At 45.7% G+C, this 27,232-nt stretch overlaps 1 protein-coding gene and 1 long non-coding RNA gene across 3 annotated transcripts in view; one reads left to right on the plus strand and one right to left on the minus strand.

The window, feature by feature from the left end:
- LOC120409818 overlaps positions 1–21,544 on the minus strand; it is a 106,845-nt gene extending 85,301 nt beyond the window's left edge. Inside the window, exon 1 of the long non-coding RNA XR_005601622.1 lies at positions 21,478–21,544. This is a non-coding gene — a long non-coding RNA (uncharacterized LOC120409818). The remainder of the gene's footprint in view (positions 1–21,477) is intronic.
- The window catches only part of ZHX2 (zinc fingers and homeoboxes 2), a 75,558-nt gene continuing 68,628 nt past the window's right edge, over positions 20,303–27,232 (plus strand). The window contains exon 1 of one of the 2 annotated variants that reach the window (XM_039550149.1): positions 20,303–20,388. The gene's annotated coding sequence lies outside the window, so the exon portion shown is untranslated. The remainder of the gene's footprint in view (positions 20,389–27,232) is intronic. The other variant, XM_039550150.1, reaches the window with a different exon arrangement.

The raw sequence follows: 27,232 nt of genomic DNA on the forward strand, positions 1-27,232 counted from the left end.
TGACCTGTATCCTCTAGTATCCTAACCAGAGCAAGGGCTGCCACCCACTTGGGTTCTACTTGGCTCGCAAGATTTTGTGTTTCTTGGGGGAAAGAACGGAATCTCCTGGTTGGAGCTGTGTTGCCAGCTTGGACTACATTGGAGTCATTATGGTCTTTTAACCAGATGTGTATGTGCCTATGCTGTGTCCACTAGAACCTGGTTTCTAGTGAGTCCCTGCCTGTTATAAGGTTCTTTATCAAGTCATGCTGAACACCCTCAGTGCAGATTATATAATAGCTGCTGGGTTTAGATGCAATCTAACTCAGAGGCTATGGAGATGTGCAAGAAGTTCATGAAGCTTGTGAAGGGAAGCAGATACTGTGTTTTACTCAGGTCAGCACAGAATTCACTCCTCATCCAAAGCAGCTGCAAACAGAGTTGGTGAAAGGCTTCTGGAGAGCAAGTGCTCCACTGACAACTTCCAGATATCTCCCCAGTGAGCAGGGAGGCCCATATCAAGCATCAGTAGCACATGTGAATAGCTGTAATGGAAGGAAAATGCTCAAGTTATGACGTTTGTTTTCAATTCTTTCCTCAAACTCAGCTCCATATATTGTTACATTTTTCCAGCCTCTGCAAAGTGATTTACATGGCACATTGCCTAACACTGCACTGTGTGCCCATACGAGGCCTCACAAGTGCACATGGAGAGCTCTGCACTGAGGCAGGTCCCCCCTCACCAAGGGCAGGACCCACACCACTGCCCAAAGTGCTCCTGCCCTTCTTCAGCTAAATACTGGATATGAGCTCCTGCATTTCCCAGCCCACAGTGCCTCAGGGCAAGCTATGTTTGAAGATCCTGTCCTTCCCACAGCTTCAGTCATGCTGCTGCATCCAGTTGAGAGAAGATGCTGTAACTGGCAGCAAACTCTGTCCTCTTGGCCACAGAAGTCCTGCAAATAACCCTGTGGTGTCTCTGATCCAGCACCATGCCTGATGCTCCCACATAGATATCTCTGTCCAACATTTACACAGCAACGTGATGTAAACAGCATCTTCTCTCCGTAAACTTAATTGGAAACTCTCAATTGATTTTGTGCCAAAAAGATATACCATAAAACTCAAGTGGGCTAATAATGAGAATGATATTAGCAATAAAATCCCATATAAGTCTGCACATAAACATGAGTGAGCATTATGAGAGTGGGAGACAGACATGCAAACCCTGCATGCTGCTTTCCTGAGGTGATTTTGCTAACATTTGGAGCTCTGGTGTAATAACCTTTCACATAAATACTGCAAGACTTCACTACGTAATTATTTCATCTTGCATGTCATCATCTGTATTTCTCCCAGAATACAAGTGGTTTGGATAATTGTAGGGAATGTTTCAGAGTCAGTTGCTCAGTACCAGGTTCAATTGCTTTTACAGCAGCACGAGGAGATACTGGAGGGATGTCAGCTCCAGGGGAGACAGGGAGATGGAACCACATCCTGGAAGGTGGAGGGAGTGTAGTGCAAAGCTGACTGAATTCAGGTATAAGCCAAACCATGCCTAAGCTAGTATAGATCTCCTTTCTGTGATGAGGCAACCAGCACTCTGGAGAAGGAGAGGGCAGTGTTGCACCCCTCAACTTTTGACACAGTCTCCCATTGTCTTCATCATCAGAGTGGTGGAATGTGGGTTGGATAAGAGAACAATAAGGTGGGTGGAAAATGGGCTCTGCCACCAGGCTGAGGGAGGTGCAACCAGCACTGCAAAGTACAGCTGTTAATCAGGAACTGGACATGTGCCTCAGACCAGTGTTGGGACCAGTATTGCATCTTGTCTCCCCTAATGAGCTGCCTGATGGGACTGGGGGCATTCTCTGCAAGGTATCCCCAAGGTATCCCCAGTTCGGGGACAGGCATATGCTGGAGGGCAGGCTGCTTCAGAAGGACTTGGAGAGGCTGGAAATTGGGCTGAAATTTGGGATTTACAGGTTAGGGGCCTTTCCCCAAGTTGCAAGTTTGTATGTGATCCCCAAAGATCCTGTCCCAGTGTTTAAACATCTCTCACCCAAAATTTTAACTGTCTTGTGTGCCAAAGCCTTCCCCTCCTAAGCACAGCATCACTGGTAAGAAGCCATCCTTCATCTTGGGCATTGAGAATCTAAACAACTTTGAGGGTGTCAAGATGAGATGCTTGGCCTAAAGCCCTTTGGTTTTAACTGAACCAAAGGAGGGATGAGTGTTAGACCTGGGACAACCCTCTTTGGGGCAGCTGGAAGGATTTGGCCCGGATTGAATAGTGACAGAAAGAAAGAAAGGAGTGAAACAAAACACTGTGAAAAGGGAAATCAAGAGGCTGTTCTGCACCTACAAGAAACCCTGAGCCTCATTATTTTTTTTCCTCACCTTGGAAAGTAATTTTAAGTATAGATTTGTAGGAAATGAGAGCTTCTAACCTACTTTTTCTAACAGCAGTGTCTAACATTCAGGTATTCCTGACACTCATATTTTGCCTCAGCTGTAACATTCAGCCCTTAAATAGTCCCAAAATGGGGATGTAGCTCCATAGGGGACTTTCAGACCAGAAGCTGCCCCCACTTTTTGTATTTTCAGGGTGTGTTTCAGCAAAAGACAAAACACCATGTGCAAGCAGATGGAGGGCATGGGGACATCCAGCTTCAGCAGGGAAACCAAGGCTGCCCTGAAGACCCACTGATCAGTGCCTACCTTGGAGATGTAGTTGGGCAGACAAGAATAAACAGGGACCAGTCTTTGTGCCTTCAAAGAGCACCCTGTGCATGTCAGAAGAAAGAGCTGAGCCTTTCCCCACTCACAGCTAGGAACTACTAGAATAAAGAGGCTTCACTCAAGAACATGACTTGACACCTGGGCATTTCCCCCCACCTGGGCAGAGGTCTACAAATCCCAGCCTTAGGGTCCCACTCCCACTGTGCATTCCCAAGTGGGAGGCCTGAGTTCACAGGACAGCAGGTCACCAAACACAATGCTCCTAGGTTCACAGTGGTGCAGCATTTGAGTCATGGCATGGAAGCTAAAGATTTCTGTCTTGATGCCTCCATCTGCAAAGTGAGACTAAGGTATTCACGCTCCTCCATAAAGCTCCTGACAGAACATGGGACTTGAGACCAGGGAAAGCTGCCCACATCATCCCCACATAGGAAGTAACAGGTCCTGCTAGGGGGAGCTTTAGGTGCTGAATCAAGATTAGGAGGAAGGAAAGTACAGTCTCCCCCTCTGCCCTCTCCAAATCACAGCATTCTCTTTTATTTAATTTTTTTTTTCAGTGATGAATTCTCAAAGAAACTACTTGTTTAAGGCAAGAAGCTGAGGCATTTAATTACAGTGATGCCATTCATAACATGACAGTTAAGCATCTGTCGGATTTTTTTATAGTATAATCTTTATTCTATACCAAAAAAAAAAAAAAAAAAAAAAAAAAAAAAACCCTCTGGGCTAATCTGGGTGAAGAGCCCAGACCCCAGGCCCCAGGAACAGCAAATCCCTTTCACCAGTAACTCAGATTCGTCCTCTCTGCAACACATACAGTTTGCACGACCATCCACAGCTTTGAAGTTCTGTGGGGTAAGTCAAACACCAAGGAAGCCCTCATTACATATCACCTCTGGTTTTCCTCACATCTGGTGATTTAGGCCATATCCTTGTGACAGCCTAATCCAAAGTTTTTCAAACTTTCTGTACTACTGGACATCCAACTGGGCTTCAGTCAACCACACCCACTGCTTGCACAGCCGTGGGCTTTCTCATCTCTGCTTTTCTCAGCCTTTCAATGGGAAATGGTTAAAAGTGATGTAGTTCTGCAGATTAGCTGGATGCCTGACAGTGGTCTCACAGAGGGATCCAGGCACAGTGTAGGGAACATTAAATGGGTGCCAAGACCAAATCCTATGGACAATCACAACTCTCAAATGTCACTGTGTTTCCACCATGCTCTTCTGCCCTTGTTGAATGCTTTCAGAAAGAAGTTCTGAGAGAATTATCACTGCAAGAGTCATCCAACATATTGCACTGTGAGACTGCAGTGTTAATGTTTTAGTGAAGCATCAAAACCCGCTGAAATCTGCTGCTTCACTGTGCAGGTAAGACAAGTTGCAAAACAAGCACAGAGTTAGCAGAGACGTCCCCAGATACACATAGCCCTGCCCATCAGATAACAAGCTCTGCTTTAGAAACTGCCTGACAGATGTTCACAACCTCTCCCTCCTCCAGACAGGTAGCACCCGGGGCAGGGTGGCACAGCAGTTCCAGAAGCAGCAGTGGCAGTCAGGATGGCACAGGCCTCTCCCACTCCTGTCTGCAGTTCCCAATTTACAGACAAGGTTTTCATGTAGCAAGAGATGAGTGACTTACCAAAACCAATATAGGGCAGGATTATTATTTTTCAAGCCCAGTTCTCCGAGGTCCTGTCCTAACACTTTAACTTAACTATTAGACTGGAAATTAAGCTAAAAAGCCACCAACCTACACCAGGTCCATCACTATACCCCCATCACTGTGATATACCTGTAAAAAGAGTATTGCCCTTTAATAAGCAGTTTTTCCTTGACCAACTAAAAATATCTATTTGTAAAATGCATCTTCATTTATCTGAAATACTTCTACATGCTTTCTGAAGAGATGTGCTCAAGCTATAGTGTGATGTGAAAGTTTATAGAGGCACAAACCAAAAAAAAATCTGCTCCTCAAAATCAAGCAGCAAAAGACAACTTGGGCTGGCCCCTGCTTCGTGGGACTGTGCACAGCTCATAGGGGCCAGATTTTCACTCTCAGCAGCAGAACAGCTTAGTGAATACATATGCTGGGAAACACAGACTGAAAAGTCCAAGTCAAAGTTCAGTTATTTTGGAATTGTTAATGTGAAAAATAATACTTTATTATAGGAAAAATCCTCGGAGACTTCCTCACACACATTCATCACTCAGAGCAGCTACAAGGAGGTTATTCAAACTTTCCATCCTCACATTAATCGCAGAAGCACCTTGGAGTGAGTCCCTGCAAGAAGGAAAGCCAGACTGCAGTGGGCACTTTGCATGTATACAATAAAGGAGACAGTCTGTTTTCTTGGGCTTCACAAAAATGTAGATAACAGAAATAAATAGATGAGCATTGAAAGAGCAAGCAGCATAGAAAGCAGCAGGTGAAATTATAACACTTTGAGTAAGCTGTGAATGCATGGAAATTACTTTCTAATTGACATTTTTCTGAAACCAACCATACTGCTTGCCTTCAAGTGGACAGAGCAGTGTTGCACAAACCTTCAGTACATTCAGCACAAGCTTGACAGCTACCAATTAATCCATCCATTAACTGAACAGCTGAGGAAAGAATAAACAGGCCAGAGCATCATGATCTTCTGTGTTACTGTGCTGATTAAAGTGTCTACAAATTACAGCTGTGTCACCTGTAACAGTCTTCTTGCCTACTGTTCAAAGTTTGCTGGTTTTAGGTTCTAAGAGAATAATCTTCTAATGATATTAGAGTTCTAAGAAAAAAAAATCTTCCTTCTTCAGTAGGCACAGGAGGCTTTTCAGCTCACACATAACAGCTAAACTAAGCAGGTTTTTGGGGAGCAGATACCTGCTTTTATGTCATTTGCTCTACTGTGACAAGGCTAAAGTTTGCATTTGACATCTGAGGCCAATGAGAGTTCTCTAGTGGGTCTCACTGCACACAGCTTTATAAAGCAATGGTGTTTTCAGTCTTAGTCTTGGAAAATCTGTGTGTGCTGAGTCCTGGATTCACTTTGATGCGCTGACTTCTAGATCCACATGCACTGGATCCATGCAAAGCCTTGCATGCAAGTTCTCCAGCTCATGAAGAGCAGTTATAAAGACTGCACTTGTTCTTTCAGTGGGAGAACATATCATAAGAAAGAAGGTAGAAAAGATGAAGGGCGAATTTACATTCCTCTATTTTATTCTGTAGAACTACTGAAAACAAAGGAAGCGAAGAAACTTGAAAGGATCTATTTCAGAAGGAAAGGATATTTCTCAGAGAAAGAGTAGAGGTACTCAGAATGGCAGAAGGGAGTGAGAACCAAGCATGCAGCACAGAGGACCAGGGTACATCTCCATGGACAAATGCCTATCTCACAATAGGCCTGCAAGGTGGCCCAAAATTGACTGTAGAGCATGTCCTGGGTGTTCCCCATGGATACCAGCTGGGTCTCCCAAGAACCAATGCCAAGAGCATCCCAGCAGTAGGGAGTCCAGAATCACTTATTATCAACACACTCTTTTCTACCTTGTGAGTATATCCAGACATGCCAGAGAAGAGGTCAGAGCTTCTCACCACTCCCAAGTCCCACAAGATGAATGTAACATATGCCAGGATTGCTATGAAGGTGGTGGGTGCAACACTACCAGCCTGGTTCACTGGGAGAAGTCCATAAAACACAGGAGAAAGTTATGTTGGGAGCTCATGGATTAGCAGCCATGCCATTATTTCTAGAAGTGCTACACATTTACCACCTCTCCCAGAGTTCAAAGGGAACTGACAGCTCTAATGGCTTTCTAAAAAACACAGTATAGGATTTTAATTTGCTTTTCCTGATTCACAGCATGTGAGAATCTCTCATCATTTCATGGATGGGGAGGAAAGTGCAACTTTTTCAATGTTTTGGCAGAAAAACAGAAAACTAGGTTAAAACATATGAATTAAGATTTTATTAGAAAGTCCTCAGTGCAAAAATCTCCAGAACTGTATTGTTTTAGAGATGTTGGTCACAAGAAAAGGGCATTGTTTTCTTTCTTTTCTTTCTTTTTTTTAAGCACATTAAAAATGGATGAAAATAAGCACACAGCCCTCCAGCAGCTCCCAGCCTGCCCACCCTCTGGGGTTCAGTTGGAAAATTGTGCTTGGAAAACATCTACAAAAGCATTGGCAAATGTATATCAGCTTTTTCCCAAAAGAGCTAACAGGCTTTTATTATCCAAACATATCAGATGGCTTGGAAAATCCACATCTGTACTGAGCTGCCGAATGGGAAATGAGATCAAAATGTGAAACTAAGAACTTCCGATACTTTCTTTGTAAATGACATTAAAACCAGAGGAGAAGGAGGTTTAGCTTCTCCATTCCCCCTCATTCTATCAGCTCCTGAAGCCCCAGCAGAAGGAGGCTGTCAGCGAGGAGCTCCCCATGGGGCCAGCGAGCCCCTTTCCAGCTAAATACAGAGGAGAGAAATGAAGAGCTGCTATTTCAAGGGGCCAGCCCTGGTGATGGTCTCAGTACCAGCATTTTAGTTGAACAGATAAATCAATCCTTGCAACCCAGAGAGAGAGAAAAATATGAACAAAGAACCTTCTGCTGGTGTTTCTTAAACCAGAGACAATACTTTCAATATATTTTTAATACTTTTTAATATAAGGCCAGTTTTCACCAATTAAGATTAACTTTTTAAATACAACATCAGTGCGTACTAGAAGGAATGTTAAGATTAACTCAGCACACAAGTTTGTGCTCATAGTTTTTACCGCTCTGGACATTACAAAAAAAATTGCACACTTCCTTTTTTGCTCTGGCAATGACTGCTGTAGTTATTATTTTCCTCCCTCTCTGCTGCTGATGCCAGTTGAGCATGGAAATACACATAAATGGAGAAAATGGACAAGAAAAAATCAACAGGAGAAAAGGCTTTTGGAGTGAAAGTTGCCTTACGTCATTTAAAGTTGCTAGAATTAGCTCATCTGAACTCCTATGGTGTTGGGAGATGTGGTGTTTAGAGATAAATCCAGCTTTTCTTCAGTGATATAGTTCATCCACTATAATAAAGTTTCTACCAGGATGAATTTGAGTTTAGCTTTAGGCTTCCTAGTTCCTGTTGTTGTGTGCCAGCACAAGAGTGCTGCTCTGTGCAAGCCTCTGTGTTTCCTGAGCACTCAAGAAGGCAGGTCAGCGCTCAAGCTGAATCCTCCCAAAATACTGGAGAGACCTTTTCTGGGATACAGAAAAAATCAGACACATGCACCCTAGGGCAATAAAAAATAATATGAAGTGGGAGTTTTTCTGTGCAAACAACTGACTATTGAGATGGAAAAGCCTCATTAAAGGAATATAAAACTTACAACCAATTGGATCTACATAATTATTCAGATCTGAAAAAGTCAAGACAGTCCTGAGATAAGTTTTCTGTATAGCTCCCTTCTGATGTGGAGCTGTGATAAAGCACTTAGAGTGAATCATCACCTTATTCCCAGAGCCAGATAACAGGACATACACAAATATCTATCTTCAGTTATCAGCAGAAAAGTCAATAAATTCTTGATGCATTCCTCATCCACTCTCCTGCAGTCTGGGTCTTTTAGGGATTGGGCAGGCTCGTAGCCCAGCTACAGAAACAGCACAAATGTCACACTTGTAGCTCACCCCAGCACTGGCAGATAGGGGGGTGGCAAAGGGGAAGCATCTTGTAGGTGTCAAACTTGTTTACTAAAAACCAGGCAGACACCCCTGAACTATGTTGTAGAGACAGAGGACAGCATCTAATCAGGCTGGACTTGAACCTGTATCTGGGCTGAGCTACACAAGGCTCCCAAGCCTTACTCATCCCCTCAGTGATCTAAAGATATGCTGTGTCAGCCTATAGACCATGCTTTATATCGAAAATGTGGATTTCCCATGACCTCGGTGTTGTCTTTATGTGACTTCTGGGTGTGTAGGTTCAGAGTTGAGCCAGTGCAGAGGGCTAGCATGTCATTCTAGCCGAGAATTAGCTCCTGTGCCTCTGGAGTGAAGGAGATATTTGCCATTTTGCTTCACTGGGACCAGGATTTCAGGCAAAGAGCTTATGAAAGTAGGCAGTGAGTTGGAAGAGAGGGAAAGGTGTGATCTGGACAGCCCAGGCTTTACCTGTCTGCTGGCAAGAAAGGAAAGCTGTAGCTCCTCTGTTACAACCATAGCTAAAACTGCTAAGCTCTGTGGGAAGAAACTGTGCTGTCTTTTATCTCCTGAAACCCCCAAGGTTTCCCCCTTTCTCCCACCACCTATGCAGATCCTGCAGATTTCATATGGTGAAAAAAGTCCATGCTAGACTTTGATGATATGGTCACCACATTTGATATACCACATTTGCAGTGGTCCTTAGACGAAAATATCACTAGAGTTTCTGATAAGACTCAGGTCAGCTGTCACTGGAGTGGTGACACTCTTTACACTCATCCCTGTGTGTTTCCAGCATCCAGCACACTCAGATCCACTGTCTCCAAATCCCCAAGGTGAAAACCTATTAGCAGTAAGCCAGTCAGAACCAGGCTGGAGCACTGCCAGGGGTCCTTCTCAAACCTCTCACACACATCCACATCCAGAAAACATTTCTTCTAACCCTGGCACGCATCACTAGCTAAGCCAACAAGGAATTCCCTCCTGACCATCCTATTGTTTCTTACCTTCAGCATCTACTCCATCATCTTCTCCCATTAACTTCTCTCCAGCAATTAATCCACAAAAATCCACTTTGGCACCAGCTTTGATGTTTTAATTGTCCAAAGGTGGAGTTCAGGAGCACCTCCTCAGCCTGCAAGATCCACTGCTGTGCTCCTGGCATTTTCCCCATCCATATTGTGTCAGATGAAAGAAACCAAGAGTCTCACCCCCACCTGCATTTCTTATCAGCTGGTTCACTTTTTTTTCTGTAGGCTGAGTTTTTCATCATGGTTTGCTACCTCGAGTGCAGTCCTACGCTCACATGGTCACACAGTTTTTGAATGATGGTGAACCCAAGCATGGCCAGGTTGGTACCCAGGCAGTGAGACCCTGTATCCATCCACACCCTGCTGAGTCAGCATTGCTGCATCCCAAAGCAGCCCCTCACCAAACCCAACTCTGATGTCAGCTGGGGCCTCTGGGCCTTCTCATAAGACAAATATTTCCTCATGTAAGCTCTGCTGGGACCACAGATGAAGGTGGACTGCATTAGGCATCTGTTTTCCATTGCAACCAAGCTGTTTTGAAATCACTTACATTTTTTGTGGAAGCATTACTGTGTTACCATCAGCTTCAATGGGAATTTCTATGCCAGAGTGGCAGATGAGGCAGTCCACCACTCTGCCCCGCCTTTTTATATTTTTTTTAATTTTACAGTACACACAAATATTAACATATCATCCTGATAAAGCTTTGTTTACTGGCATGGTGCCAGCCTCTCTGCAGTACCTCCTGCTTGGCAGCCTAATCTCCTGAAGTTCGAGGGATGCAGTCCAAATCTCTTAGCAACATTAAATCTCATTCAATTAACTTTGTTGGGGGACAAAATCATTTTGTTACTGCTGTTTGCCAGTCTGCCATACACAATATGCCATCCAGCAGTTAGGCCATGCAGCCTTTAGATACAGCACACTCCAGCACAGCAGCTCTGGCTGGATTTGCCATCCTGAGCTGCAAAGCAACCCATTAGCCAAAAACTCCAAGTCCTCAGAAAGGTCCATGGTGGCAAACGATCCAAGCCACTGCTTGGGTTTTAATGGCTTCTATTGATGCCACTTGTGGTCTGCATCCAGCAGAGATTCCTGCTCCAAGCATCTTTGCTCCCTCTGGGGATTCATATGCCATCCCCGGCTTGAGAGACACTGGGGCAGGAGCCACCAAAGAGATGTCCCAACACAGCATGGCCCTGCACTGGAGCTGAAGAGCGCCATACACGAAGTGTATGCATTTACATCTCCTTCTGGCACTGCTCTATGAATAAAAGGCCAAGGGATGGCCTCCAAGGGATGTTCTTCTGTACCTGTATAAAGGCAGGGAAATGTATGAGGAGGTGTTCCAAATCCCCAGAGAAGAAGAAAAGGAAACTACTACTAATCTCAACTAGAAGATGCTGGGTGCTGTACCCTCTGGGGAATGGTGGGTTAACATCATAGGCCGCTCCTATGTGTGATTTTACACAGTATTTATGCTTAACTGCAACACGTGAATCTTTAATTACAAATCTAAGACATTAAAGGGAAATTAGCTTAGTTCAAATTAATTTTCTTTCCAGAACTAGTCAAAAACAACCAAAGAAGCAGTAATTTGATTCCACCACACAGCAGGTGGCATTATATCCTTCATTAAATCATACAGATATGACTAATATTAATCTTCACTTGTATCACTATGCATCAAATTTGGTATCCATCACACCATCCTTAGCATACTAATTATTTTTAAAGGTATTTCATTAATGTATTAAGACATAAGTAAAAGCAGTGAATTCCTGGACAGGAATCGATGCCTCTCCCACCTCCCCTCCAGACAGTAGATCCCAGCACTTCTCTGAAAGGTCTGCACCAATATTAGAGCATTAAGGAAAACATACAGAAAATATACATATATTTTTCCTTCTATTACTGACTTCCAAAAACTCTTGCAAATAAATTCAATGTCTTGGGGAAGAGGGCTCCCTTATCTTCATATCTTTTAATATTGGAAGGAGTCATTCTGAAACCAGATGGTAATTTACAGTTCATAAGCAGCAAAATGGATGTCCATGCCTTTTTAAAGGTATACACCTTTATCTCTTACTCTCTTAGTGTCTCCCCCCCACCTTTTTCCGAGCTTCCCCCTAAATTGCCACCCACTTATTGAAAAGCTAAATCCTATCCTGCCTGCTCAGTCCTGGATAAAACACAGTTGTTGGCTGCATGATGTTAAATTTAATTTGTGTCTTGTAATGTAAATGCACCCAGGGATTGAAGCAATAGGCACATTGTTTTTATAAATCAAGTTTTACATGCAGTATCTTTTTTCCTCCAGACACTCTCAGAGTGCAGGATAATCAGTATTTTACAGGGAGCACATGAGTTGAGTTTAACCATCTCTGTTGAAAAATTTCACCACAAATTTGTCACTGGTCTAGGGTGACATTTAAGATGGGTACTGTGACAAAATATTTTTCACTGAGAAAGCTGCCTTTTTGGGATTTTCAAGATCAGAAAAAAACCACTTCCCTTTAGTTGTGGTAAATACACATAGCCTAACCTGTAATTTACCATGTTATCCAGGAGTTGCCTTTGCAAATCCAGCTTTCCAAAACTTAGAGAAGCTATTACTAGCATGGCCTTGGAGCAAAACAAAATCCTGGAGCTAACCCAGCATGCAAGGAAAATCTATGTGCTGAGGACCTACGGGCAGGTGTCCTACTAAGAAGATGATACAAACTGTTGGCTGAGCCCCAGTAGGATAAAGACTCCAAACTGTTACTGTAGCACTGTGATACTGCTTTTATATTTCTGAGTGTGGTATAGATGCACGTTTCTGAGAAAGAAGGAAAATTCCTATTGCCACTGCTGAGATCCAGGTCAATCTTATAAATATTTACCTCAACATGCAGCAAGCCCAGCTAAGCCTTCCTCCTGGTGTCAGTGACAGGGTGAATGACATGCAGCGTAGCCAAGCCAGTGGTTTTAGACTCCAGGGATCTGGCTGTGCCATGAGTCCCTTGCATGGGGTTGCCAAAAGTCCCAAGAGCCCCAATGTTGGCGCTGATTTTTATGAATGCTTGGCCACAGTCAAAGCCATTGGAGACCTTGTCTCCAGTTTTCTCAAGCTCTAGTTTCCCAACAATAAATTGGGATAACCATAGGGGTTGAGACTATGAGTGTGCTGTGAAGCTTATGAAGTTAATATTATAAGTATGTTAAGACCCTGGTTTAGATAGAGCTACAGAGGGATTGTTATTTTTGAGCCTACACAGCCAAAGACCAGTAAACTGATAACACACCTTCAGAAAAGAGATTTTTATCTTCTCACGTTAAACCTGACCAGGGTAAACATGCTTCTGTCCTCCTGCTGTTGAAATATATTGCCATAAGTGTATAGTGTAACATTTGACCTGTTTCTCTTGAATCTTCCTAGATTACGGTCAAGTCATTTGCACTTCAATAGTTCAGGGGCTGTACTGCAATTTCTGGGGCTGGAAAGTAGCTCAGCTGTAAAAACTTGCTGGAGGCTGCAAAATGGCATAAAGAGGCTAAACCAGGGAGTAGTTTTAAAGACAGTTTTGGAGGGAGAAAATTATTATACTTGAATCCTTCCCCCTCTGCTCCCCTTTTGGTTGTGAGCCTAAAAATTATGATCTTCGAGGCTGTCTTTCCAAAATGGCTTAAAAGCAAAACTACAGCAACCACTGCCAGCTCTCTGACTCAACAGGTAAAGCAGAGTCATCAGCGCAAAGTTAAATGGCCTGATCAATAATGCACTGGGGCTACATTGATTGTATATGTTCAGAAAGGGACAGGGGAGGAACAGATGTGTGAGGACTCTAAGCCTCTATGCACCATCCCTGCCATAAGGGACAGGGGAACCTACAGCAACCACAGGCTGTGTGCTCTTCTGTCACCATACAGACCTTGGCACAGCAGAGCCACTGTGATCCCCTAGATAATACCACCATACAGTACTGCCCACAAAGTCTTAATACTTGAAAGTCTAATACTTCTCCTCTGCAGAGTGTGCCACTTGGAACTACATCATTTTCTCCAGATTCCCTCCCCTCCCTTCCCAAAACACCTCTCAGATAATGCATATAATTTAATAGCCATGTATTGTTTAAATCCTCAAAACCAGCATGAAATAAAATAGAGAAACTAGGCTGCCTGTGAACTTTCCAAGTCTCTAGACAGGTGGCAAATTGTATCACCAGCCCCTCCAGAGTTGCCAAATATCCCCATCAATTCTGTTTGCACCATCAGTCTAAAGAGGCTGTATTCTACTCTAAGGGACAGATAAAGACACATTCTGAAACACATTCTACAGTACAGATAAATATACAAGCTGTCTCGGTGAATTAGTTACATGTGCAAATAGCTTCCTGAAGAGCAGGCTCAGTTTGACGGTTAAAAACTGATCCAAAATCAGCAGGAGTCACCAAAAAAAAAAAAAATCCCCTACTTTGAACCAGAGGCTCTGAACCAGGTCTTTGGTTAATTGGAAATGGATAACATTGGATATGACACCTGCTGGGCAGTCTTTGGTCACTAATCCACTCCAGTTGCCCACAAAGGCTTGCAACTGTTGTCACCCTTCACGCCAGGCTCAGCAGGGAGGTGAGAGATGAATGCCTCAGAAAGTCAAACCACTCACCCCAGTCCTGTTATCTTCTGGATGGGGTCAGGGCAAAGCCACGGGGGAGCATAGGTGAAGTATGCATTGCCACTGGCCATGCAGCACCTGCCTCCAAATAGGAAGAAGAGAGTTTAGTCTCCAGCACTACGGATAAACGGGAGGAGAAAAACAGGACAAAAAAAGTCTTAAAAATTCAAAGAATTTCTACTGAAATAGTGCCATAAACTGGTGGGAAAGACTTCTCAAAGAAAGTAACTTTCTCTACAGAAACAAATATATGATTTCTCAAGTGGATGCCCCCCCAGCCCTTAGCACTGAAGTTCTGTAAAAAGCTCCAGAGAGGGATTTAGCCTGGCTTTTAGGCCAGGACAAGTCCCATCAGCTTGTAGCCGAGATACCACTTTTGTTAATACAGAAGTTGCTTTTTATTCCTTCTGCCAAAGAAACCTGGCCTGCCTGGTCCCGCAGTGAGGTCATAACTCAGGGCTGATCACATCACAGCACGTTGCCATGGCAATGCTTGAACTGTCACAAAGGATGTGCGCTGTGATTTCACAGCAGATGGGCTGTGAGGGAGGAAGCCCTCATTTAAATTTTAAAAATTGCTTTAGTAATTAGCAAGAGCAATAAAAAAAAAAACATTGAAAAGAGAAGAAAAATCCCCAAACTGTCACTCTCAGCAAAGGTTATAGGATTCATGTGGGATCTGCAGGCCATCCACAAGAAAGGCCAAGCTGCTGCTCCAAGTTCACTGAGTTTGTCAGGTCACTGATAAGTCCAAAAAAGTCTGGAGCCTGCTTGGCTACAGGAGGCCCAGGGCAGCGGTGGGTGAGCAAAGCCCCCATGGCCCATCAGTGCATTTCAAAGCCAGCCGCCCTTCGCAGGGACCTGACAGGAATGGCAGAGGGCAGGCAGAGGCTGCCGAAGGCTTTATTAAAACACTAACTGCCTGACACAAGGGGAGGTATGGTGGCCTGAGATCAGAAGTTTTCAGCAAGGAGCTGGCTCAGTTATTTCTACAGTCTACGAAGAGCACAGAGTCACACAGATGTGGTAGCATCCCTTCAGGGACAAGGTGGAGTTTTACCCCTCAAAGGTAAGAGTGAAACACCATGGCTCCCTAACTTTCACAACCCAGCAGCACTGACCCACAGCAGCCTACACAGGCCTTGGCCTGCATCCTCAGCAACTCTCGCAGAATGATAACCCATTCCCACCTATTGCCCTGGCACTTGGGAACTGAAATCAACAGTAAACAATGGAGGCGGAGCAGATGGTGTTAAGCTTTCCAGATAGCCATGGTGCAGCCCTACTCCCTCCTTGGATTTCTCCATCCCTGGCAGAGGTCACCTTGAGGAAGCAAAGCCTCGGGTCCCCATCCCCATGGCCACCACAGCTCACTGCAGAGACGCCGACGTCCCCCGGCTCCCCACAGAAGCTCTCTTCCACATGACAGCAGCTCAGCAACCTCAAGGCAGAATTAAATCTCTCTCCCTTCCGCCTGCAGCAGGCAAAGCACGTGGTGTTTCAGGGACCTTGGGCTGAGTCCTCATATTTAATGGAGAGAGCAGACTTCAATGCAGCTTGTTCCTTGTTCATTCAGTGACTAACTGTTGATCTCTCCAAGAATAAGCCAGATGGTTCCCGTGATAAGTGATCAGCTCTCCTGGAGTTTTTGAAACAGAAAAAGACAGATGCCTGCGTGCCTCTTGCCAGGACCCATCTTAAGCTCAGGCAATGAGTGCAAATGCTTGGGGAGGTTGTGTTCAGGGGATTCTCTCCATCCCAGCTTAGCAACTAATCTTCCCCATCAGCCCTTCATCCAGGAGGGGAGGCATCTTGCGTTCAGACGGCTTCCCCCAGCTTAAGGGCACTAGAAATCGTAAGATCAGCCCTTATAATTGGATGAGAAGACTTTGATATTGTTTTCCTTTTTTGTGCATTTATATTAACATCTCATTTTGCAGACAGCACATCTGATCGGTGCTTACTACTTCAGCTTGTATTTGCACACCCGGGTGATTGAGAACACTGATAGGGGTGACAAAGTGTTTTAGCAAAGGAGAAAGCTTGCTTTGGGAAGCTGTTTTGCTGGGGTGGGAAAAAAAAACAGGCTAAAGAGCTTTGTTTCTCAGCCATTGATATGCACACCACCAGTCAAGCACTGCTTCCTGCCCTCAGAATAGAGATCAAGGTGTCCACAAGAGAGGGAAAAAAGGTAGCAGTGTTTGTCTGCTGACTTCTTTTTAATTTGTTTTTACCTTAATTCCTCCCTCTGATTGTATAGGAGGCCTGATCCCACTACTGAGCTGGCATTAAAAACAGAAAGCCAGTGCATCACTACACCCATGTAGGGTTAGAAGAATGGGGTGGAAGAGGAGATAGGAGCAAGGTGTAAAATTAGCAACAGAAGCTGAGCTTGGTTTTTCCCAGGACCAGCTCTATGGCAGTAGCTTAGCCCACCAGCCAAGGGCTGGTTCACCTGCCCTGGGAGAAGCAAACACATCCATTCCAAAGGTCACAGACTACCCATTTGCTGCTATGTCTTGTAGGTAAAACTCCTACAATCTCACAGAGTTAGGCCAGCATAAAAATGAGCAACATCTAGCCATGTGCTCAACAGAAAACACTTCTTTTATTAGCATGCCTCTGTTGTGGCTCTTAGAGGATGTACATTACCTTTTAGGATATTTATGCAGTATTTTCAGAGAAAAATTCGGAGCTGCACCTCCAAGACAGGGAATTAGATCTGTAATGCTGACTCAGCCTTCAATTTCACAGGATTAAACAGTCAGAAAGAAACCATTAAGCTGAGAAAGACCGAAATGTATGTGACAATACATATGTCAGACACTCATCTCCACACCGTAAGAAAAATATATATATATATCAGTACACAGTTCATTATGTCTGACCAAGGCATTATTTCACAGACGAGACTGCAACTTCATCTGAGGGCTTTATGGAGCAGATGTCACTTTAAATCCAGAGACAGTGCACAGAAGGAACAGAGAGGGCACTAGATTTAAAGCAAGCAAGTACTCTGCCCTCACTTTCCTGGGAAATTGTGCATGCATGTTCACTGTGCTTTGTAATCAGCGTGGCTTTCACTGTGTTACTAATTAAAAAGAGAGGCCTTACGAAAAAGAAATTTAAAACTGCAAATTTCCTTTTGCATATTCTGCAAAAGCAATTTCCATTTTGTTATGTTACCCTGCATCACGTTAATGTCAGGTTTTTATAAATGAATTACATACTGAGACTTAGTAAGAATATTCGAATTGCATTCATCACTGATACTTTTTTCCTTGTGTGATTTCCCAAGGAATCAAGGCCTTTGTAATTATAAACGATGACCTTAAACACAGTTCTCCCATCCCTCAGTAAACTTTTGATCGTTTCACTTAAGTTCAACTAAATTTGACAGAATCAGAGCTAACCAACCAGATACAAGTTTCCTAAAAGACAGCATCCAGGTAGAGATGCCACACAGCCTGTCTGTCCCACTGCTCAAGATTCAGAGGAGGAATTTGAGGACCAAGTCAAAAAACATTCACAAAACCAATCTCTGTGCACTATATTTTGCACCTCCATGTGGGAAAATGCCAAGTCACCCACAAGCAGGTATTCTTAATTAGATTACACAGTGTGAACAGCTTCTCTAGCAGTAATACTGAATAGTCAGGTGCTCAAAAAGTTGTCCTTAGTCCATTCTTTTAGGATGGCAGTAACAATTGCTCCAATTTTAAACCCACATCCTCTTCATCTTAAATACACTGAATTATGCCTTATTTTTAACGACCTTCCAGCTCTTAATTTGTGTGGAACCATCCACGATTTTGGGGAAGGTGGCTAAGCCTCACTGCGGGCCTTACTAGGTGCAGGGATCTCTTTGGCCTCAGGTTAGAACGGTCTTTGTTATAACCTGGGCTTAAGGTCTGAAATCCCCCACTCGGCTCCCACTGACGGTCCTTTCTTGCACTTGAAAGGCAGCATCAGCTGCCATATCACCTAATCAGTCAAACAGCCTTCTGCATTCTGAAATGAAAAAACAGCTAAACAGGCCTTAAAGTACGTGTCAATTAGGACAACAGCAAGCAGATGATTTTTCACCTGTTTTTCCACTGATCTGCCCTTTCAAGAACATTTTATACTCAAAAGAATAGTAGTCTTATTAAAACACTTAGGCTTGTCTCTTTTTCCAGATCCTAGAAAAGGAAGCTAAGAATTTAAGACAGTAAGAAAAAAGTGTGCCCTGGCAGAAAATCTTTGCACCCTAAAATAACTTTTTTTTTGCGCCCGAGTATTCAAAAATCAGAAACATTTTCAGGCTGGACAGCTACTGAAGAATTAAACAAAATATATTCAATAATACTTAAAAGAAAAAGAAATTTCCATTAAAAATACCAAAAACACCAACAGCTCTAGGGACGAACACCAGAGTTTGATGAGCATCAGCGAGCTCTGAGGGGCATCTTGTGTGCTCCCAGCAATTTCAGAGAGGACGCCCAAGCTTGTCCCTGCCTAACAACTACCATCTGGAAAGAACAGGAAAAGTTAGCAGACATCTCAGGGCTGGTGGCAGCAAGGAAGGAATCCATCCTGTTATCAAATACTTACAGAGAGAGACTATACTCAGTCAGGCAGTCAAAAACACGCCTACTCAGATAAGGGTATCCCTGCAAAGAAATCTCTTGACACTGCTTTGACATATTTACGTTCTTCTGCGATTATTCAGTTGCAATAACTTAGAGCTCCTCGTCTGACACTCAAACACGAGCCAGTCCCCAGTCCTCAGCCGTACACGGGGAAGGGAAACAAAACGATGCCCAGCAAAGTTCCTCAGCTGGGTTAAGGGCTGCAGCCTGGCCGCCCCGCTGGTGACATGAGCAGGGTGAGAGGCGAAGCAAGCCGAGATTTAAAGCCTGTAGAGCATTAAGTATATAATTAAAAGATTAATCTAATGCGATCTAATCAAAGATACTGCATCTAGATAGCACACCCCTGAAGTTACAGTGAGATTATGCTACTCTTAAGTCCTATTAGCCTGGACTTGCTGGAAGATCTGCTATCTAGTAGCAAGATACAATCGGTAAATTATTTCTTTTAATTAATTCATTGAAGTAAACAGAAAATAGCCTGGGTCCTATCTGTCAACATCTCTTTGGAAGAAAGGCAGAAGAAAGGCAAAGAGTTCAACGACAGTTTTAAATTGGGGAAAGGATTCCTGCGTTGCAGCAGAGGAGCAGAGATTGCAGTAGCATCCCTTGGAAATACACACCACCTTCTTCAACAAACAACCACCGCCTGAAGCCCACCCAAAAGACTGTAGCTTGGAAAACCTCTATCACAAGCCGGAGGTGTAGAAGTGCCTCCCACCTCCCCAGGTAATCAGCCCCGCTTCCGAGGGGCAGTCTCACGGCAACGGCATAGCCTCATCCAGACCCTCAGGATCCCGTCGCCGTGCCTACAGCGGGGGTCAGCCCCCGCCGTCTCTATAGCAGGGATGCGATGCAGAGATGGTGGTCCCGTCCCCACGTCCTAGAACGAGGGTCCAGCCGCTGCCATCCCCACACGGGGAGGGTCCAGCCCACGGGATACTGGTCCGAGGGTCCTCACTCCCAGCCCTTCTACCAAGGGTCCATATCCCCCTCGGCATCGCCACCGCTCGCACCTCCCGGGGCCGGGGCGGGGAGGGGGGTCCCCCGCTGCGAGCCCCGGCTCCACCCGGACGATCGGGAGGGTCCGTGTGCTTCCGCCCGTGGAGCGGGACGGGGAGCGGCGAGGACCGGCGATGCCACCGGCCGGGCCGGGCACGGGCCGGCGGTGTCACCACACGGGCAGCGGAGCGCCCGGCGGAGCCCACGCTCGGGGCAGGGGGCGGGGGGTGCGTGGAGCATTGCTGGGGCTGAGCCGCGGGAGGCGCGGCCGGGCCGGGCGGGCGATGGGGGGGGCGCGGCCCCGCGCGCAACTTTCCGCCGCGCCGAGGGACCCCGGCGGCCGCGCCGGCGGTGGTATCGTATGCAAATACGCAGGCTGACGTCAGAGATCATGTGGGGTTTGGCGTAGATCCCCGCCGATCGAGGGCTCTTTTTTTTTTTTCCCTTTTTTTTTTTTTTTCCCTCTTTTTTTTTTTCTCCCCTTCTTTTTTCCGCGGCGGGGCCGGGCCGGTGCGTGCGCGCGTGGCGGGGCGCGCGTGTTCCCCGCGGGCCGGCGCGGCGGGGGCGGGGGGCGCGGGGTCCCGCGGCCGCGGGCGGCGCGCGGAGCGGAGCGGCGCGGAGCGGAGCCCCGGTGCCGCTCCGCCCGGGACAGTCGGTGCCGCCGCCCTGGGCGCAGGTAGGAAACTTCCCAGGCGGGGCCCCCTCCCCCGGTGCGCGGCGCTCCCCAGCCGCCCCCTCCCCGCGCACGGACTCTCGCCGGCGCTCCCGCCCCGACCGCTCGCACCCAACTTTTCCTCCTGCAAGAAACTGTCCGGTTCCCTGGACTTCGGCGGGAGTCGGGAGGTGGGGGGGAGGGCGAGGGATACCGCCGGGGGTGGGAGCCGGGAGGGTTGTTCGGGGTGGGCTCTTCATTATTTTATCTATATTTTTCATCTTTGGCCATGCAGCCTTCCTCCCCCCGCCCTTCTCCCGCTGCCCGCCGCCTCCCGATCGCAAGTTTGGGTGAAGGGGGAAAAGCAGGAGGAGGGGGGGGAACATGTCTACGTTTGTCTATGTCGACATCAGCAACACAAAATATGGCGTCCGCTTTCGACAGGGCGTTACGTAGAGGCGAGCAGGGGATTTTGTCAGCGCGGTCCCTGACGAGGAGCCGCGGGCTCCCGGGCCGGGGGGGCAGAGCCGCCCCGGGGCGCGGGAGGGGCCCGGCGCCGTCGCCGCGCGTGGCTCCGCGCCCGCGGCCGCACTTGGCAGCGGTTTCTTCTGGTTTAATTTTTGATTAATTTTTTTTCCCTCCTGCCCTCCCTCCCCTCTTTGGCAGCCCCCTTCCCACTCGTGACGCCGTGGTCGTGGCGCGGGGCTCGCTGCCGGTAACTGCGGGGAGCGGCGAGGCGGAGCGGCGGCACTGAGCCGGGACCGCGGCGGGGAAGAGCCGGGCGCCCCGCTCCATCCCTCCTCCACCCTCGGTGAAAGGCTCTGCCTTCCCGTGGCATTTTATTTTCCGTGGAATGGGGAGATTTGGGGAAATTCGGGCTTTGGCACGTTGCATCCACTTTTTTTTTTTTTTTTTTTTAATGAGGGGTGACTTTCCCGTTTTTTAGCCGGTTTCCAAAGACATCACAGAACCGTCTCCTTTTTTTTTCCTCCTTCTCTCTCTCCCTCTGGGATGAAGGCGACAGGGAAGGACACTGATTTATTCTTCCCCTCCACCCTCCCCCCCCCCCCAGCCCCCCAAGGAATAGAACTTGGAAATGATACAGGGATGTACCTGTCTGACTTTGGGGTATCCGTATGCCAAGCTCTTCCCTGAGCACTTTTGTTCGCTCAGAGCCTGGGAATCCCTCCTGAGGGAGACGGCCGGGGGGGCGGGGCATGGCTCTGATTTCCTCCCCTCTTGGCTGCCCAAGCACCTCTCCGATGGCGGCTCTCCATCCTGTCTTGGGGCAGGTGCTCCTTGGAAACCCTGTGAACTTGTGAGTGTCCTGCCGTGCAGGGGAAACCCACCAAAAGTTTTGGATTGGAAGGTGGAGAGCAAAAGGGGAGAAAACATCCAAAGAAGTAGGAATAGGAGGGAATAGGAGGGAAGAGGAGGGCTCTTGGCTGGGTGTGAAAGTGATCAGGATTGCTGGGCATCAGCAATTCCTGCCAGCCTGGTCCCGCTGCAGCAGCGCGGGGAGCAGCGGATGAGAGTGGCAGAGTGTGCAGTGCCTTGAGAAGCTGCACCTCTGGCAGCACAGGGCATTTTCTGCAGCAGTAGCAGGGTCACAGCGCAAGGCTGTCAATGAGATGCCTTTTTTTTGTTTTCTAACTACAGATTAAACTTTGTGCGGGGTTTGTCCCTTCTGGCTGGGGCTGGGGTGGTCGTGCAGGCACAGATGTGACTAGAGGAGGTCTGATGTGTCTAGCAGAAACCTCGTGCATGCAGCCTTACTGGGAAATGGCATGTGAATTAAGAGCAGTGTGTGCTGCCGTGGTTTTATTAGACCAGCAGATGAGTAATATTATTGTTTAAGAGGTATCTGTGACCGAAGTGCTTTGCCAGTGTAATATATTTCTGTCCCGGTGAAGCCTTTCTAATGTAGATGTGGCTTCAGTGTGTTGTATGAACTCAGCAGCTCTTTGAAACAGAATTGCAAATTGATCTCCCGATCAGGGAAAGCAGGGTATTGGCCAGCAATTGGGAAGAATATAAATGCTGAGAATTGGCTGGTCATTATTTTACTTTGCCCCCATATGTGTGTTTATCCCCTCAGACTTCTGCAGAAAGTAATGTCCAAGAGCTCTCCCATGTTTATCCTCTGTTCTTGTATCCGTGATAAACTCAGTGCCAGAAAGCATGGATCAGTTTGTATATCTCAGTTATCAGCCCGAAGACCTTGTGATTACTCACCTTTGTAAAATGACATTTTTCCTGCCTGTCCACCCCAGGAGTTCACCTGTCAGAGTTTCGTCACACAGGACATTGCCTGCTGTCAGTGTTTGAAAGTAGCACACTCTTTCCAGTCGTTTTCTCTCAAAGTACCACTTGTTTTTTTCCTTTTTACTCTAGTTAAAATCAGCAATTTCTAGACAATGTCTGTAAAGTGAATAATCCATTATATGAAACAGCCCAAATTTGTAGTATCATATTTGGGTTCATTCTTCTTGTGGGGGGGAAGTTTTATTGTGTTTTTATTAAAAGTCAAAAAAAGCCAGCATTAAATTTAGTAAAGTTACTAGCTTCTTTTTACATTTTCAAACCAGTTTCAAACTGCTCCAGGCTGGAATGAGAACACAGCAGGTTTTGCTCATCCTCGTAAAAGACAAAGAGTTTAATGCCAGGCATGACATCACTGTATTTGCATGTGCAGCATCTTCAGGTTTTACTCCTTTTTGCTTTGCCCTAATTGGATGATCTTCAGAAATACTATTTGGAGTTTCTTCTGGCAGGGATGTTTTGATCCATATCTAAATTATTTTTCTTTGTGTCCACTTAAGGAATGGAAACATCCACTGAAAATAAATCAAAAGAGTGTTTTAATTAGAATTTGTTCAGAAACATGCAGTGTCAAAACTGAATTTCCTGAGATTTCAGCATGGCTGTCAGGTAAAGCTGCATTTACATTTTGTGTGGAGTGTAATTGTAGTTCGACTTTCTTTCAGGTGTGAGGGTAATTCAGCAAGTGTGTTCTTTCCCTAAAAGTTACTGCACATCTGCATGATGGTATCTGTTCATACTGGAAGTAAGTTAATAAACAAAAATTGTCATTAAAGTAATCTATAAAGGCTTTAACTTAAAGCCATTAAAATAATTGCTGCTCCTCTGTCAAGGTGTGTTTACACGTGTCCCTTCATCTGGAACTAATATTCGTGGTTAGTTTATCAAGCTTTCAAAAATAGATCTGAAGTTTATGGGATGTAATGGTACATTTCAGTCCCAGGGTAACAGTAAGTTGGGTTTCTTTCTGAGCAGCTGAAAGAGCTGTTGGTTTCCAGAATGTTTCAAATACTTTTCATACAGGGTAGTATTTGAGAGTTTAATTTGTGAAGATGTAGCAAAATGGAAATAAAATAAGTTGGGCATTTGGAAGATGAAGGGAAGAGCATTCAATTCCAGCCTTGCCTTCCAGAGACAGTTCAGAAATCACCAAGCCAGCCCTCTCCCCAAAACTGCTTTGCAAGGCAGAAGGGTTGTTTTATTGGTTGTTTTGTTTTTAAAAATTAGCATTTGGGGTTGTTGCAAAAATGTTGAGTTTGAAAATAAGACAATGCATTTGGCAAGCTTTTTTCAGAACCATGAGACTTCAAACCAGTTTCTGAAGTGAAAACTGAATTTTCCGTAAGCTGAGTTTATGTAGAATGACCAGTATTGTGAGTCTGCTGGTGCAACTGAGGGAGAGGTGTGAAATGATTTTGTGTATTTAGCACTGCAGAAGGCTCAGATCGCTGGGTTTTGTGAGCAGAGAGAGAACGACACAGGCAAGGAGAGAAGGTTTAGGTGTTGGCAACCAGGAGGGGACTTCAGAAAAGTCATCCTGGGAGATTCTGATAGCTGAGGAGGTGGATTATGGTGCAGTATCTCCTTGAATTCATGGATGAGACTGCACATGCCTGGCCTGCATTGGGCAATGCCCCGATGGGGCTGGCGGTGGGAAGGCTCATGTCAGTGCTTGACAGGGGAGCGTTTGCCATCTGGAGGGGTGACTGAGGAGGAAGGGTTGGGAAGCAAATGGGGAAGAAGGTGGTCTGGAACACCTGCATGGTTAGAAATCACGCATCAGGAGTGGAGGGGGTGAACTTGCAGCGAGTTTTGACAACCTTTTGCAAATTGGCCAGGGGCGCGGGCACATGCTGGGTGCTGAAAGCAGGGCACAGGCAGGGAATTCAGCTTTGCTCTGAGAAAAAGCCTCCCCAACAACATCTGCAGTTTATAACTTCTCCACATTGTTGTGCAGCAGGGACCCAATCTAGCAAAGTGGAGCCTGCTCACCACTTGTCTGCCTCTCAAATTAACTTTTACAGACTTACTGGGAGGAATTTGCAGAACTCTACACCTCCCACCCACACAGACTCCAGATTAAACAGTACCATGGTCCAGGCTCGCCCTTGGATTCAGTTTCCATCTGCATGGTTCAAAAGCTCTGAAATCGTGTAGGTCTCTGTCTCATGCTGCCTTTATTTGGGACTGCCCAGTCTGAGGGTGGAAAGGGAACTTCAGATTTTTTCCTTATGTCCAATCTAAACCTACACTCTTTCAGTTCAAGACCATTGTTCCTTGTCCCGTCACTACAGGCTTTCATAAAAAGTGAGAATGTGTATGTTTAATATCTCATAAGGCAAGGTACCCAGAGCCTTGGAGCACACAAGCACTTTGGTCTGGTCAGTATCCCACGAGCACACCAAGAACTTTATCCTTGGGTGAATGTGCTGATATTTATCATCCCAGCCCTGTCTCAGTACGTGACATTGGCAAAAATGTCCCTTTGCTGGTGTAACAGCCCTTTTGCTGATGGGTTTTGCCAGCACAGCTGCTTCAGTGACATGTCCTGCCCTGGGCTGATACAACGCATGACAAGCGTTAGTGGTACAGACCTGGAATGAGATGTGCCCGTGCAGACATTCCTGCTGTCATGTGCTTGTTCAGCTCTTGATGTCTGCACATCAACCCTCCCCTCTGGGAAAGCCTTGTTACTGCTGGAGTGAAGCCGCAGTTAAGAGCAGACCCTCCTGCAGGTACAGGCACTGTAGGCTTGGGATCACAGGAATGGGCGCATCTCAGGAAATGCAAATGGCTCTGTGCAAGTCACCGAGTTTCCTGAAGACCGGTATTACCTGCCCACAGTGTAATTCAGTTCACTTGGTAAACTCATCCACAGCCTGAAATTCATCTTCTTCCCTGGAAAAATGTTGCAAGATGAAAAGCAAAGTTACTTGCCTTGTGTTACTCCACTTAGCAAACCCTTAGCTTTGGCTTTGCACAGAAACAGCCATCTGCTTCTCTCCCTCCTTTCATAAGTGACATGTAAAGATACAAATCTTTAGTGTTAGCTTTTAACCTGTACCATTTTGATGGTGTGATTTACAGTGTGGCCCCAGTTGGCACTGGTGGAGGGGACAATTAATTTCATGTGAGCAGTGGATGGGGTGGGATGGGAACGTTTTGCACTGCTTTTCATGTCCTATAAGAGGCCCGAAATCTTGGGTTTTCCTTCCCTTTCTTCCCCCCATTCTTCCTGTCCTAACCTTATTTCCCCTCTTAAATATTAAATATTTTTTTAAAACTTGCAACCTCAAATTACCTATTTATTTTGGCTTCTCTTGTAGTTGATTGTATGTTGTTCCCACAATTTTCTGGTAAGTGTTAAAACTTCATGTTTCATTCACTGGAGCTTAAAACAAACAAAAAAACCCCAACCAACAAACAAATGAAAAGAGATTTTCTTGCTTCTTTTGAGTCAGTGACTGTAACTAAGGAAGCCTCAGATTCAGTGTTACTTAACCTCTTGTCCAGTTTGATGAGTGGAGGAAGAAGTCCTGTGAGCAAGACTGTATAGGGAAGAATGTGGTTCCTTTCTTTTAAGTAGAATCTTGTTATTTGTGGTTTGGGGTTTTTTTAAATACCACCCAAAAAAAGCAGGTTCTGAGCTGCTGCTGAAGGCACCCTCAGAGGGATTTAGTAAAATACCAGTATGTCTCAAGAACTCTGTGCCCCTTTCCTTGCCTCTGATGTGTGTGTTCCCTTTTCTCACTCCAAGTTTTGGACATCTCTTTTTTACATTTCTTAACCTAATTTCATGCTTATTAGTTTCAGTTATTTTATGTTGCAATTGACTTTGATAGCAGAAGTGGGAAAATACTTGTTCTTTTTCTTAAATCTTATTAGCAAGACGAATATCCAATAGGATACCAGTTGGAAGCAGTTAAGTTTAGTAGGGTTTCAAAGTGTGCCGGGAGGGTGGCCTGGAAAGTGGTGCAGGGAGGTTTTTGCCTCCTCTCATTCCAGTGAAAGCCAGTACTAAGCAGACAGCGGCAGTATCTCCAAGCTTTGCTGCCGGGCTGGCAGAGCACTGCTGATTCACTTTCACACAAAATGAAGGAAAGTCCTGATGGTTCTGGCCTCAAGTGTTTCTGGGGATATGCCTTCCCCACCCCTCTTCCTACTGCCCACCTCAAAAGAAAATATGTCTTGTTGTGGGGTTTTTTGTTTATCATCCTCTTGAGCACAAGCTGTCAGGCATCACAGGGAGTTTTTCCTTTTCTTTTGTCTCTCCAGAAACTGATTTATTTAAATGATTTGCTGGGAGCACACTGCTGTTAAAGGCTTTGGTGCTTGTTGTCTTTTGGACTTTGGTACAGTTTTCTTGAAAATTGTGGAAGATGGGGTTATCCCAAAGAATCACGACTTCCCCTGAAACTGTTTTTTTCTGCATTTTTCCAAAGAGATCCCCTTTCCTGGTCTTCTGTGAAGAGTGTTGTTTATTTCCATGTGATTAAAAGGCGAGGAAGTTGTTTGAGTGCTCAGCTCCCTCCTGGGGAGAGCCCTT

Source organism: Corvus cornix, chromosome 2 (genome assembly GCF_000738735.6).
Source record: "Corvus cornix cornix isolate S_Up_H32 chromosome 2, ASM73873v5, whole genome shotgun sequence".
In the NCBI taxonomy this organism is placed as follows: Eukaryota; Metazoa; Chordata; class Aves; order Passeriformes; family Corvidae; genus Corvus; species Corvus cornix.